Genomic DNA, 11,201 nt, shown 5'->3' on the forward strand with positions numbered 1-11,201 from the left:
GAACAATTCCCTTATGAGGCTAAACATGTTATGGCTCTTCAACTTGGAGAAGAGGTTTTTAAAATCACGAGTGAGGTGGAATAGGTAATTAGGGATTAGCTATTTACTCTTCCAGATAGTGCTAAGACTTGGGGACACACCATGAAACTAACAAGTAGCAATTTTAAAACAAATTGGATAGAGGAAAGTTTTTTTTTTTCACTCAACACCTAATTAAACTGTGACATTTTTTCTGGAGGATGTGGTCCAGGCATCTGTCCTAGCTGGGTTTAAAAGGGGTTTGGACGATTTCCTGGAGGAAAAGTCCATGAACAATATAGACTTGGAGAAAACACTGCTTATCCATAGGAGTGAGCAGCATGGCATGAATCTACTCTTTGGGATCTGCTGGGTATTTCCTAGTGTTAACTGGATTGGCTACTGTCAGACAGGATGCTAGGCTCCATTGACTTTTGATCTCACCTAGCATGCCACATCTTTTGTTCTTATGAGAATATTACAGGCTTAGCAATTCCCGTTTCCTTTTCAGTGGAAGTTACTGCTGCTAGATATTGTGTTGGGAAGTCTTCCTTTTTTTTTTTTTTTTTTTAAATGTATAGATAGAAACATAGAAACATAGAAATGAGGGCAGAAGAAGACCAAATGGCCCATCCAGTCTGCCCAGCAGGTTTCACGCTCTCTTTTTTTTTCATACTTATCTGTTTCTCTTGGCTCTTAGTAACATTTTGGTTCTATTACCCTTCCACCCCCACCATTAATGTAGAGAGCAGTGTTGGAGCTGCATCTAAATGAAATATATAGCTTAATTAGTTAGGGGTAGTAACCGCCGCAATAAGCAAGCTACACCATGCTTGTTTACCCCGACTATGTAATTCAATCCTTGTTGGTTGTCTGTATATAGATCCACTTTTCTTCATTCCCCCTGCCGTTGAAGCAGAGAGTTATGCTGGATATGCATTGAAAGTGAAGTGTCAGTCTTTCTCCCCTGCCGTTGAAGCAGAGAGCTATGTTGGAAATGCTTGGCATGTCAGTCTTTCTCCCCTGCTGTTGAAGCAGAGAGCTATGCTGGAAATGCTTGACGTGTCAGACTTTCTCCCCTGCCTTTGAAGCAGAGAGCTATGCTGGAAATGCTTGACGTGTCAGACTTTCTCCCCTGCCGTTGAAGCAGAGAGCTGTGCTGGAAATCTTGACATGTCAGACTTTCTCCCCTGCCATTGAAGCAGAGAGCTATGCTGGAAATGCTTGAAGTGTCAGACTTTCTCCCCTGCCTTTGAAGCAGAGAGCTATGCTGGATATGCTTGAAGACTTTCTCCCCTGCCGTTGAAGCAGAGAGCTATGCTGGATATGCTTGAAGACTTTCTCCCCTGCCGTTGAAGCAGAGAGCTATGCTGGATATGCTTGAAGTGTCAGACTTTCTCCCCTGCCGTTGAAGCAAAGAGCTATGCTGGATATGCTTGAAGACTTTCTCCCCTGCTGTTGAAGCAGAGACCTATGCTGGATATGCTTGAAGACTTTCTCCCCTGCCGTTGAAGCAGAGAGCTATGCTGGATATGCTTGAAGACTTTCTCCCCTGCAGTTGAAGCAGAGAGCTATGCTGGATATGCTTGAAGACTTCCTCCCCTGCCGTTGAAGCAGAGAGTTATGCTGGATATGCTTGAAGACTTCCTCCCCTGCCGTTGAAGCAGAGAGCTATGCTGGATATGCTTGAAGAATTTCTCCCCTGCCGTTGAAGCAGAGAGCTATGCTGGATATGCTTGAAGACTTTCTCCCCTGCCGTTGAAGCAGAGAGCTATGCTGGATATGCTTGAAGACTTTCTCCCCTGCCGTTGAAGCAGAGAGCTATGCTGGATATGCTTGAAGTGTCAGACTTTCTCCCCTGCCGTTGAAGCAGAGAGCTATGCTGGATATGCTTGAAGACTTTCTCCCCTGCCGTTGAAGCAGAGAGCTATGCTGGATATGCTTGAAGACATTCTCCCCTGCCGTTGAAGCAGAGAGCTATGCTGGATATGCTTGAAGACTTTCTCCCCTGCCGTTGAAGCAGAGAGCTATGCTGGATATGCTTGAAAACTTTCTCCCCTGCAGTTGAAGCAGAGAGCTATGCTGGATATGCTTGAAGACTTCCTCCCCTGCCGTTGAAGCAGAGAGCTATGCTGGATATGCTTGAAGACTTCCTCCCCTGCCGTTGAAGCAGAGAGCTATGCTGGATATGCTTGAAGACTTCCTCCCCTGCCTTTGAAGCAGAGAGCTATGCTGGATATGCTTGAAGACTTCCTCCCCTGCCGTTGAAGCAGAGAGCTATGCTGGATATGCTTGAAGACTTCCTCCCCTGCCGTTGAAGCAGAGAGCTATGCTGGATATGCTTGAAGACTTCCTCCCCTGCCGTTGAAGCAGAGAGCTATGCTGGATATGCTTGAAGACTTCCTCCCCTGCCGTTGAAGCAGAGAGCTATGCTGCATATGGTTGAAGACTTCCTCCCCTGCCGTTGAAGCAGAGAGCTATGCTGGATATGCTTGAAGTCTAGGATACTGTTTTATTAAATGAACTTAACAAATGTGTATGGCACTTTGAATACTATGTACAATTCTGGTCGCCGCATCTCAAAAAAGATATAATTGCGATGGAGAAGGTACAGAGAAGGGCGACCAAAATGATAAGGGGAATGGAACAACTCCCCTATGAGGAAAGACTAAAGAGGTTAGGACTTTTCAGCTTGGAGAAGAGACAGCTGAGGGGGGGATATGATAGAGGTGTTTAAAATCATGAGAGATCTAGAACGGGTAGATGTGAATCGGTTATTTGCTCTTTCGGATAATAGAAAGACTAGGGGCACTCCATGAAGTTAGCATGTGGCACATTTCAAACTAATTGGAGAAAGTTCTTTTTTACTCAATGCACAATTAAACTCTGGACTTTGTAGCCAGAGGATGTGATTATTGCAGTTAGTATAGCTGTGTTTAAAAAAGGATTGGATAAGTTCTTGGAGGAGAAGTCCATTGCCTGCTATTAATTAAGTTGACTTAGAGAATAACCACTGCTATTACTAGCAACGGTAACATGGAATAGACTTAGTTTTTGGGTACTTGCCAGGTTCTTATGGCCTAGATGGGCCACTGTTGGAAACAGGATGCTGGGCTTGATGGACCCTTGGTCTGACCCAGTATGGCATTTTCTTATTTTCTTACCCTGGTTGCCGATAAAATCTAGGATAAAGTATAAAGTTTTAAAGCTAATGGACAAATTAATTAGTTACAAAAAAGTACCTGGGCTAGGAGCTTTATTATGGATATACGCACCATCAAGATCATTAAGATCTAAGGATAAAGGCCTTGTAGAAGTTCCATCAATGTGTCAACCACATGTTGGAGAAGTTATGGACCAGTGCTGTGGAATTCTATGCCAGAGCAGTTATGGGTTACATCGGACACCAACACATTTAGAAAAAATGTAAAAACCTGGTTATTTAACCCATTATGTGCCATATTTTTTAAGAAGTTAATCTCCGAATAGGACACGGGGAAACTAGCAGCAAGGAAATGGAGCACATGTTTTGATAGTTTTCAGATATTTTATGTTTTTATGACTTCAACTTTTATTATGCATGCTATGTTGTGAACCACTATGATTTTCTGGAGTTAGCGGTATGGAAGTCTTTTGAAATAAATAAATATATAAGATGTTGGGGAGACATCCATTCCAGAGGCTGTTTTGGAGTGTGATGATTCAGTTGAACTGAACCAAATCACGGTGAACCTGGAAGAGGCCAGAATTTGCCAGTGGGCACACTAGGGCCTGTGCCTGGGGCAGCAGCCTGGCTGAAGACTGAATGCCTTCCACTTGTGCTGAATCTCATTCAGCAGGGAACAGTCCCTCTGCTTCCTGATCCAGCCCCTTCCCCTCCAGGCAGCAGAAAGGGAACAGGAGAGTCTGCAGCAGGCAAAGCTAAGGGTGGGGGGGGTCATTTTGGGGAGATCAGGAGCCGCTGAGTAGAGGTCATTGGAGGCTGGGAAGAGAGGCTGGGAAATGAGAGGAGGATTGTCTGGGGGGGGGTGTATGTCTGTGTGTGAAAGATAGGGTAGGGGCAGTGTTTGTGTGTATGAGAGAGAAGGGATTGGTGGCAAGTGTGAGTGTGTATGTGTATGTGTACGTCACATTGGGTAGGATGCATGGTAGGGACACGTCTCTCCTTTCCTCTTCACCCACTGCAATTCAAATCTTCCTTCCCTTTGATCTTGAATTCTCTCTCTCAGATCCTAAAACCTCCATTCCTTCATCCTTCTCCCTTCTCCCCAGATCCTGGAACCTACTCCAGACTCGGCCTACTTCCCTCTCTCTCCCTCTCTCTCCCTCCTCTTCTCCATTCCTAGTCTCCCTTCCTCCCCATTCATACTTCTCTTTCCTTCTCACACTCCTCCTCCTTCCTCCTCACCCCATTCCTGAATCTCCTCCCTTCCTCTCCCCATCCTCGAGGTCTCCGCCCTCTACTGCAACTTGAGATCATGTTTCTTCACCCAATAAAAATAAAACATGGGGATTGCTACCTTTAACCGATTGGCCTTGATGCTTGTCGTGTGACTGAAACATTACTGTCTGCTTCAGCGGCGGAAAAAAGGGAATTGGATTCAGATGGCAGTCAACGTTGGGCCCCAACTTTTATGGTCCAGGGTACTGATACGCAGACATTAAGGATAAAGCACAGGACAGTTCCTACGGCCAAGTCCAAAAGCAAAGCGCGTTCAGCAACATAGTCTGAATTATCAAGAAGGCTGCTCACCCCGTAAAAATGCTGCTAGTAGTAACTTTGTGATGGGTTTAACAGTTGCTTGGTTTCGATTGTAAATATTGCTAACCTTAACCGCAGGGAGCAGCAGTTGCTACCCTTAACAGAAATATGGGATAATCTGCGTGATGCAGCAGTTACTGCCATAAGAAACTTGCCGGGCAGAATGGAAGGACTATTTGGTCTTTTTCTGCCGTCATTACTGTGTTACAATGTTAATTATAGTGTAAAATTACTTTATTTTTATAATGTAATATAAAAGCTGGAAATCTTTGCCAATTTGCTTCAGAATTTTTTAATTTACGCCACAGGATCTACACTTGAGCTCCCACAGGAAACTCGGGGACTATGTCTTAGACCTTCTGTCCTTGTTGTCCAACCTCAGGTAGGGGGAAGAGGGTGGTGACAGCACCAACAGTGCCTAAGGAGTGCCAAAATCCTAAATTCGTCACTGACTTGAAAGATGTAGTAGGCCAGATTGACAAACTGAAGAGTAGCAAATTGCTTAGACCAGATGGTATACACCCCAGCATTATGAAAAACTCAAAAACAAAATTTCAGATTTATTACTAGCAATTTGTATCCTGTCATTGACTACGAACTAATGGACAGGCCCACCCATTGAGTGATCACAACTAAATACAGTATTCATGTTGTATTTGTGGCATTGTGTGGACCCTTAGTCACAGTGGAGATGACTCCTCCCACAGGGAGGGGCCCCGTGGGGAACCACAGCGATAGGATAAACGCAGAGAGAGCTGATGAACAGATAGTGGACTCCATATTTATTTTGTTCTCTTGTATATATAGAGGACTCCTTATTTACACTGTACACTTGTATATAATTATCCTCCTCTATCTCTTTTATTTCTTATAATCCCAGTTCATGAACCCTTGTTAATTGTAACTGCTTCTCTTCTCCACGTTTATTTATGTTTTTGGTTATATTTTTGCACCCCTGTTTTCTGTAAACCGACATGATGGGAACGAGTTCTTGAATGCCAGTATAAAAAAACCTTAAATAAATAAAATAAATAAATCTTCAACAGAGAGAGCTAATGAACAGATCTTCAACAGAGAGAGCTGATGAACAGATCTTCAACAGAGCCCCCTGCAGGCATCACATACACAAGAACAATGGAAGGGCCATGCTGGATCAGATCAAGATCCGTCAAGCCCACCATTCTGTCTCTGACAGTGGCCAGTCCGGTACCACAAAACAGCTGAGGAGCAGATCTTCAACAGATCCTCACATTGGCATCAGGACTAATATTCAGTATACAAGGCATGAACACAGCTAAATTCACATGAGTATGGGAGATTTTTAAACCAAAGGTCTCATCCATAACATCATGCAGACCCATGAGAGTGGCAACTGAAATTGAAATGATTGTCTCGTCTTTTTTGGTGAGATATTAGGAAACTTAACAGCCTGCTTCATATCTGCCCCTGATTGGTTCAAGGATAATCCATCCGAGATAGAACATCTGTGGACATTCTTTGAGAAGACATCTAGCTCTGAAGTTTAGAGTGTTATTTGCAAAATGAATGCTTCATCCTAGCCATTGAATACTTGTGAAGTTGGGCTGCTGAAGGTTGCAAGAGCTGCACTGTCTCCTTCAGGGCCTACAATTTTCAGTCTTTCGCTTGCACAGGGTAAGGTACCATCCTTACCCGAAAAAGCCTCCATTAGACCACTTTTGAAGAAAAATGGTCTTGTGCCATTAATATTAGCACATTATAGACATATATCTTCCATGCCTTTCTGGAGTAAAATTCTTGAAAACATTGCCCTGCAGAAATTGTCAGAGATTTAAATAATCACCAAATTTTACATCCCTACCAATTTGGGTTTTGGAGATCCTTGAGCACTGAAATTTTTATTGACTCATAGACTGAAAATTTTAGAAGGGGTCTTCATTCTGAAAAAAGGTTTATGCTAATGATGCTGGACATCTTTGGACCATTGGACACCTTGGACCATTGGATTTTGCTCAGTTAGATCGTTTAGAAGAAAATGGTATTTCTGGATTGGTGCTGGAGTGGTTCCGGTCATATCTCTCTGAATGGTATTTTCAAGTTAGATTTCGAAGAGAACATTCACGTTGGCAAACCATGCCCACTGGAGTCCCCCAAGGGTCAGCACTTGCAGCACCGTTCTTTAGTATCTACCTCACTTCTTTATGCAAGCTCTTGGTGGGTCACTGTGTTGGCTACAGGATATACGTAGATGATATTCAATTCTATGCGACTTGTGAAATGAATAATATCTGTATGTCTGCCATTAAACGTTGGCTGCATCATAACTAGCTCGTTCTCAATGTGGCCAAAACTTGAAAGTGTATTGATTCAGCGCCCACACCGTCAACAGATACCAACATTGATACGAATGGAAGATAGTGAAATACAGATTGGTGTCTGGCACGATACAAACTTTAATTTTAAACATCACATTAAGACAACCAGAACAGCTAAAATCTTTTGTTGATCCCAATTGGTATGGCTAATTTACCATCAAATTAATAGTGGGAAAATGCGGGTAAATTCATGCATGCTATATCCTTAAATTGTTTCTTTATACTTCCTCCTATATTTTTTCTTTCTTCTCCTCTCTGATAATACAGTTTGTGGTCTACTGGATGTATGATTATTGCCTTAATTTGTTACTAAGTGAATTTGATGATAGCAACATGTTTCTTTTGCAAAGCGTGAGCTTTGTTATATTTGTTTAAAATCAATAAAATATAAACTAAAGGAAAAAAAGAGGAATTTTTAAACTACACATAACACCACTACTTTATGCTGTGGATTTTCAGACAGCTGTGCTGATTTTGTCTTTGCTTGACTACTGTAATATTGTATATATACTGGTTTAGCTATAATATCTTTACAAGCCCTTCAACTACAGTTCTCACCTTATCTCAGGGAACTGTTGTCACAATCATATAACACCAGTGTTACACAATCTTCACAGGTTACCCTTAAAATATCGTATTCAATACAAAGTGGCATTGATTGTTCATACTTTACTGAAAGTTAACTCCTTTCCATGGACAAATGCTATAATAAACGTGAACAATCCAACGAGACAACTAAGATCCTCTCAACGAGGTTTGTTAGATGTCTTCCATCTCTAAAACATGCCCGCCGGGATGAGACACGAGGTCGGGCCTGAGTTGTGGAATACTTTTCCTGAAAACATGAGGCCAACCAAATGTACAAACACATATAAGGCCTTTCTTAAGACATTTTTATTCAAGCAGGCACTCATTGATTTACTGTCTTAACAATTATTAATCACAGTTTGGACATTAAGTTTAAATTCTGTTTTTATCTGATTTCCATAGTTCTTATTATTCTTTAAATTTATCTCATTTAGATGCTGTTTGTTTTAATGACGTGAGCAGCATTTTTTATTCTTTGCCTGAGTGCATGTTGTTTTTACATGATTGTGAATGTTGAATTTGTAAATCATCTAAGAGCTTTGCCGCTAGGTGATAAATAAATGTAAATAAATAGATAAAAATTACTTTTATTCTGAAAATGTATAATTGCATAAGTAAAAAGTAATATTAGGGACAAAAGGAGCATTTGAAGTATACCCAAGGATGATGCATCTAAGTAGCGACATACGTAGATTGGTATTTTAAGGACACTGGCTGCTATTGGCAGGTTTGAACCAGGAGCAGCTTTAGGAATAATGAATAAACCTCTTGTCTTCTGCAACAATGGAGGTACAGAGCACACTGAGGCAGTATTGTTCTGCCCCGAGAAACCAAATACTTTTAGAAAAGTAAACAGACAACTGCACAAGAGTGCAGCAGGGGCCTGGGGGTAACTCTGTTCTTCCTTAATGTTGAAAGACAAGTTTTCCTTACTGGTCCTCTGTCCTTTATTCTCTGAGGCACCTGGTGTGGGACCATCTTTCTTACTCTTTCACTGCTATAATTGCCAACAAGCTCACGTCACACATGTGCAGGTTTGGGAGCTGAAATGATCTTGGATTCTCTGCAGGGTGAGAGATCTTTTACGGGACCAACACTAGGATCATCCAAAGATGGTGGACATGAGGGCTCGACAGCACAATGGTCCCTTTTTCTGTGGTAAAGAAAGATTTAATCTCTGTCTTCATCTTCATCCTCATCCTCATCTTCATATAATGAGATCCCATAGCTCCATGTCACAAGGCCCAGTCTAAGCCAGTCCTGGTTTTACTCTCACTGCATCCAGGGACTTATAGTTCCTGCTTTCTTGTAGAAAGTGACCTGGAGCTTGTTAGTAACCCTGCTCAGTCCATGTTCACAGCACATGACCCGGTTCCTGGAGGCAGACTTTAGGCCACTCTCACATCATATCCCAACAATTTATCTCAAATTTCAAAAGCCGGCCAGCTAGCCCAAACCTCAATACCTAACACATCCTAAATTTCAAAAGATGGCCAGCTAGCCCAAACCTCGATACCTAACACGTTATCCCAAATTTCAAAAGGCAGACAGTTATCCCAAACCTCGAAACCTAACACATTATCCCAAATTTCAAAAGGCAGCCAGTATCCCAAACCACGATACCTAACACGTTATCCCAAATTTCAAAAGGCAGACAGTTATCCCAAACCTCGATACCTAACACGTTATCCCAAATTTCAAAAGGCAGCCAGTATCCCAAACCTCAATACCCAACACATTATCCCAAATTTCAAAAGGCAGACAGTTATCCCAAACCTCGAAACCTAACAATACGTGTATAATGATTCAGCCATGCTACCAATGGAAGCCCTCGCTATACATTTCAATCATCAAGCCGACACACACCCCAACACTTGTTTCTCTCAACAATTTATCCCAAATTTCAAAGAAATACAGCTAGCCCAAACCTGGATATCTAACCATACGCATACATTGACTCGGCCTTGCTACCAATGAAAGCCCTCTCTGTAGATTTCAGTCTTCAACCCAATGCACCCCTAGTATATGCTTTCTCTGGGAATGGCAAATAAAAAGGATTGAATAATTCAAGAGCCTTTCTAAACAGACACGTTTTCAATAATTTGCAAGATGCTTGAGTTTGTGGTCATCAAACCCAAGTAGGGCTGCCAAGTGCCATGATTCTTTCTGGCCACTGTATGGGAAGAAAATAGAGGGGGTAAGGCGTCTGGAAATCTCCTGGTTTTACTCCCGATGTGCTTTACTAGCTGTTCTGCATTCAATATGTTTCAGATTCATTGACTTTGTGTCACTTGCATCAACGTCAGTTCACAGTGTAATCAGAGGCCTGAAAACTGTAACATAACCGTGGTTTTCCCCTGGGCTGGGAAAAGCAAACCTTTCAAAGTAACAATCTGGAAAACTATTGCTCGCTATCCGAGGCTTGGGAGTAAGATCAGAAAACATTTCTTCACAGAAAGGGCGGTGGATGCATGGAAGATACATCCCCAGTGGAGGAAAACACAATAACAGTTCAAGAAAGCAACGGACAAGTACGGAGGATCAATAAGTGCATTGCAACGAGGGAGGGGAAGTCAGAGATTAATGGAATCTGTGGTGCTGTAGCAGGAAGTTATTTGGGCAGACTCAGGTGGGATTCAGTGTTTTTCTAACGTGATAAGTGGCAATAAAAGTTGTACATGTGTGAACACCATCAGCAAAGATATTAAATAGCGTCTCCAAGTGTTCGGAAATGTGACCGTTGAAAGTTGGGAACCCTACTGGCAAGGTGTTCAAGAATAACGGACCTAGCACAGAGAAAACCCAGTCCCTGGTTTCTACAAGGTGCACCCGCTGGGGAGAAGATCCTTCCAAAAGTCCACACTGAACTGATTTCAGTACTTGGGACTGGTGATATATATCCAACATTCATTCTCTCTCTGTCAAACACACACACACTTGATCTGTCTCTCTCACACACACACACACATACATAGGCACTCTATTTCTCTTATACACACACATACACGCATACAGGCTTTCTCGCAAACACGAACTCTCTTGCACACATGCAATCTCTCTCACACTCACTCTCTTGTACATACACAGTATCTCACACAATTATTTTCTCTCTCTCACAGACACACAGGCTCTCTCATGCACTCATTCTCTCATACATACTACACACAAACACACACAGGATGTCTTACATGCTCACTCTCTCTCTCTGTCACACACACACACACATACATATATTCATTCTTGGAGCCTTTTCTTTACCCGCCAGCAGGACTGGACCTGCAGCTGTCCTGCTGGGCTTCCCCCTTTCTTCAGTTGCCAATATGATGAGATCCACTGATGGCCACTAAGTCTCTTTTATTTCTTCTTTGGCCACCACAGGATGGGCTCCATCGTGATGTGCCAGCCCTCTCTTCAACTTCCTCTGGCTCTTGTTATCTCTGGGGTGCCCTCATGCCCGCTCCCAAACTCTGTGCATGGTC

The sequence above is a fragment of the Rhinatrema bivittatum genome, chromosome 2 (genome assembly GCF_901001135.1).
Source record: "Rhinatrema bivittatum chromosome 2, aRhiBiv1.1, whole genome shotgun sequence".
Lineage (NCBI taxonomy): Eukaryota > Metazoa > Chordata > Amphibia > Gymnophiona > Rhinatrematidae > Rhinatrema > Rhinatrema bivittatum.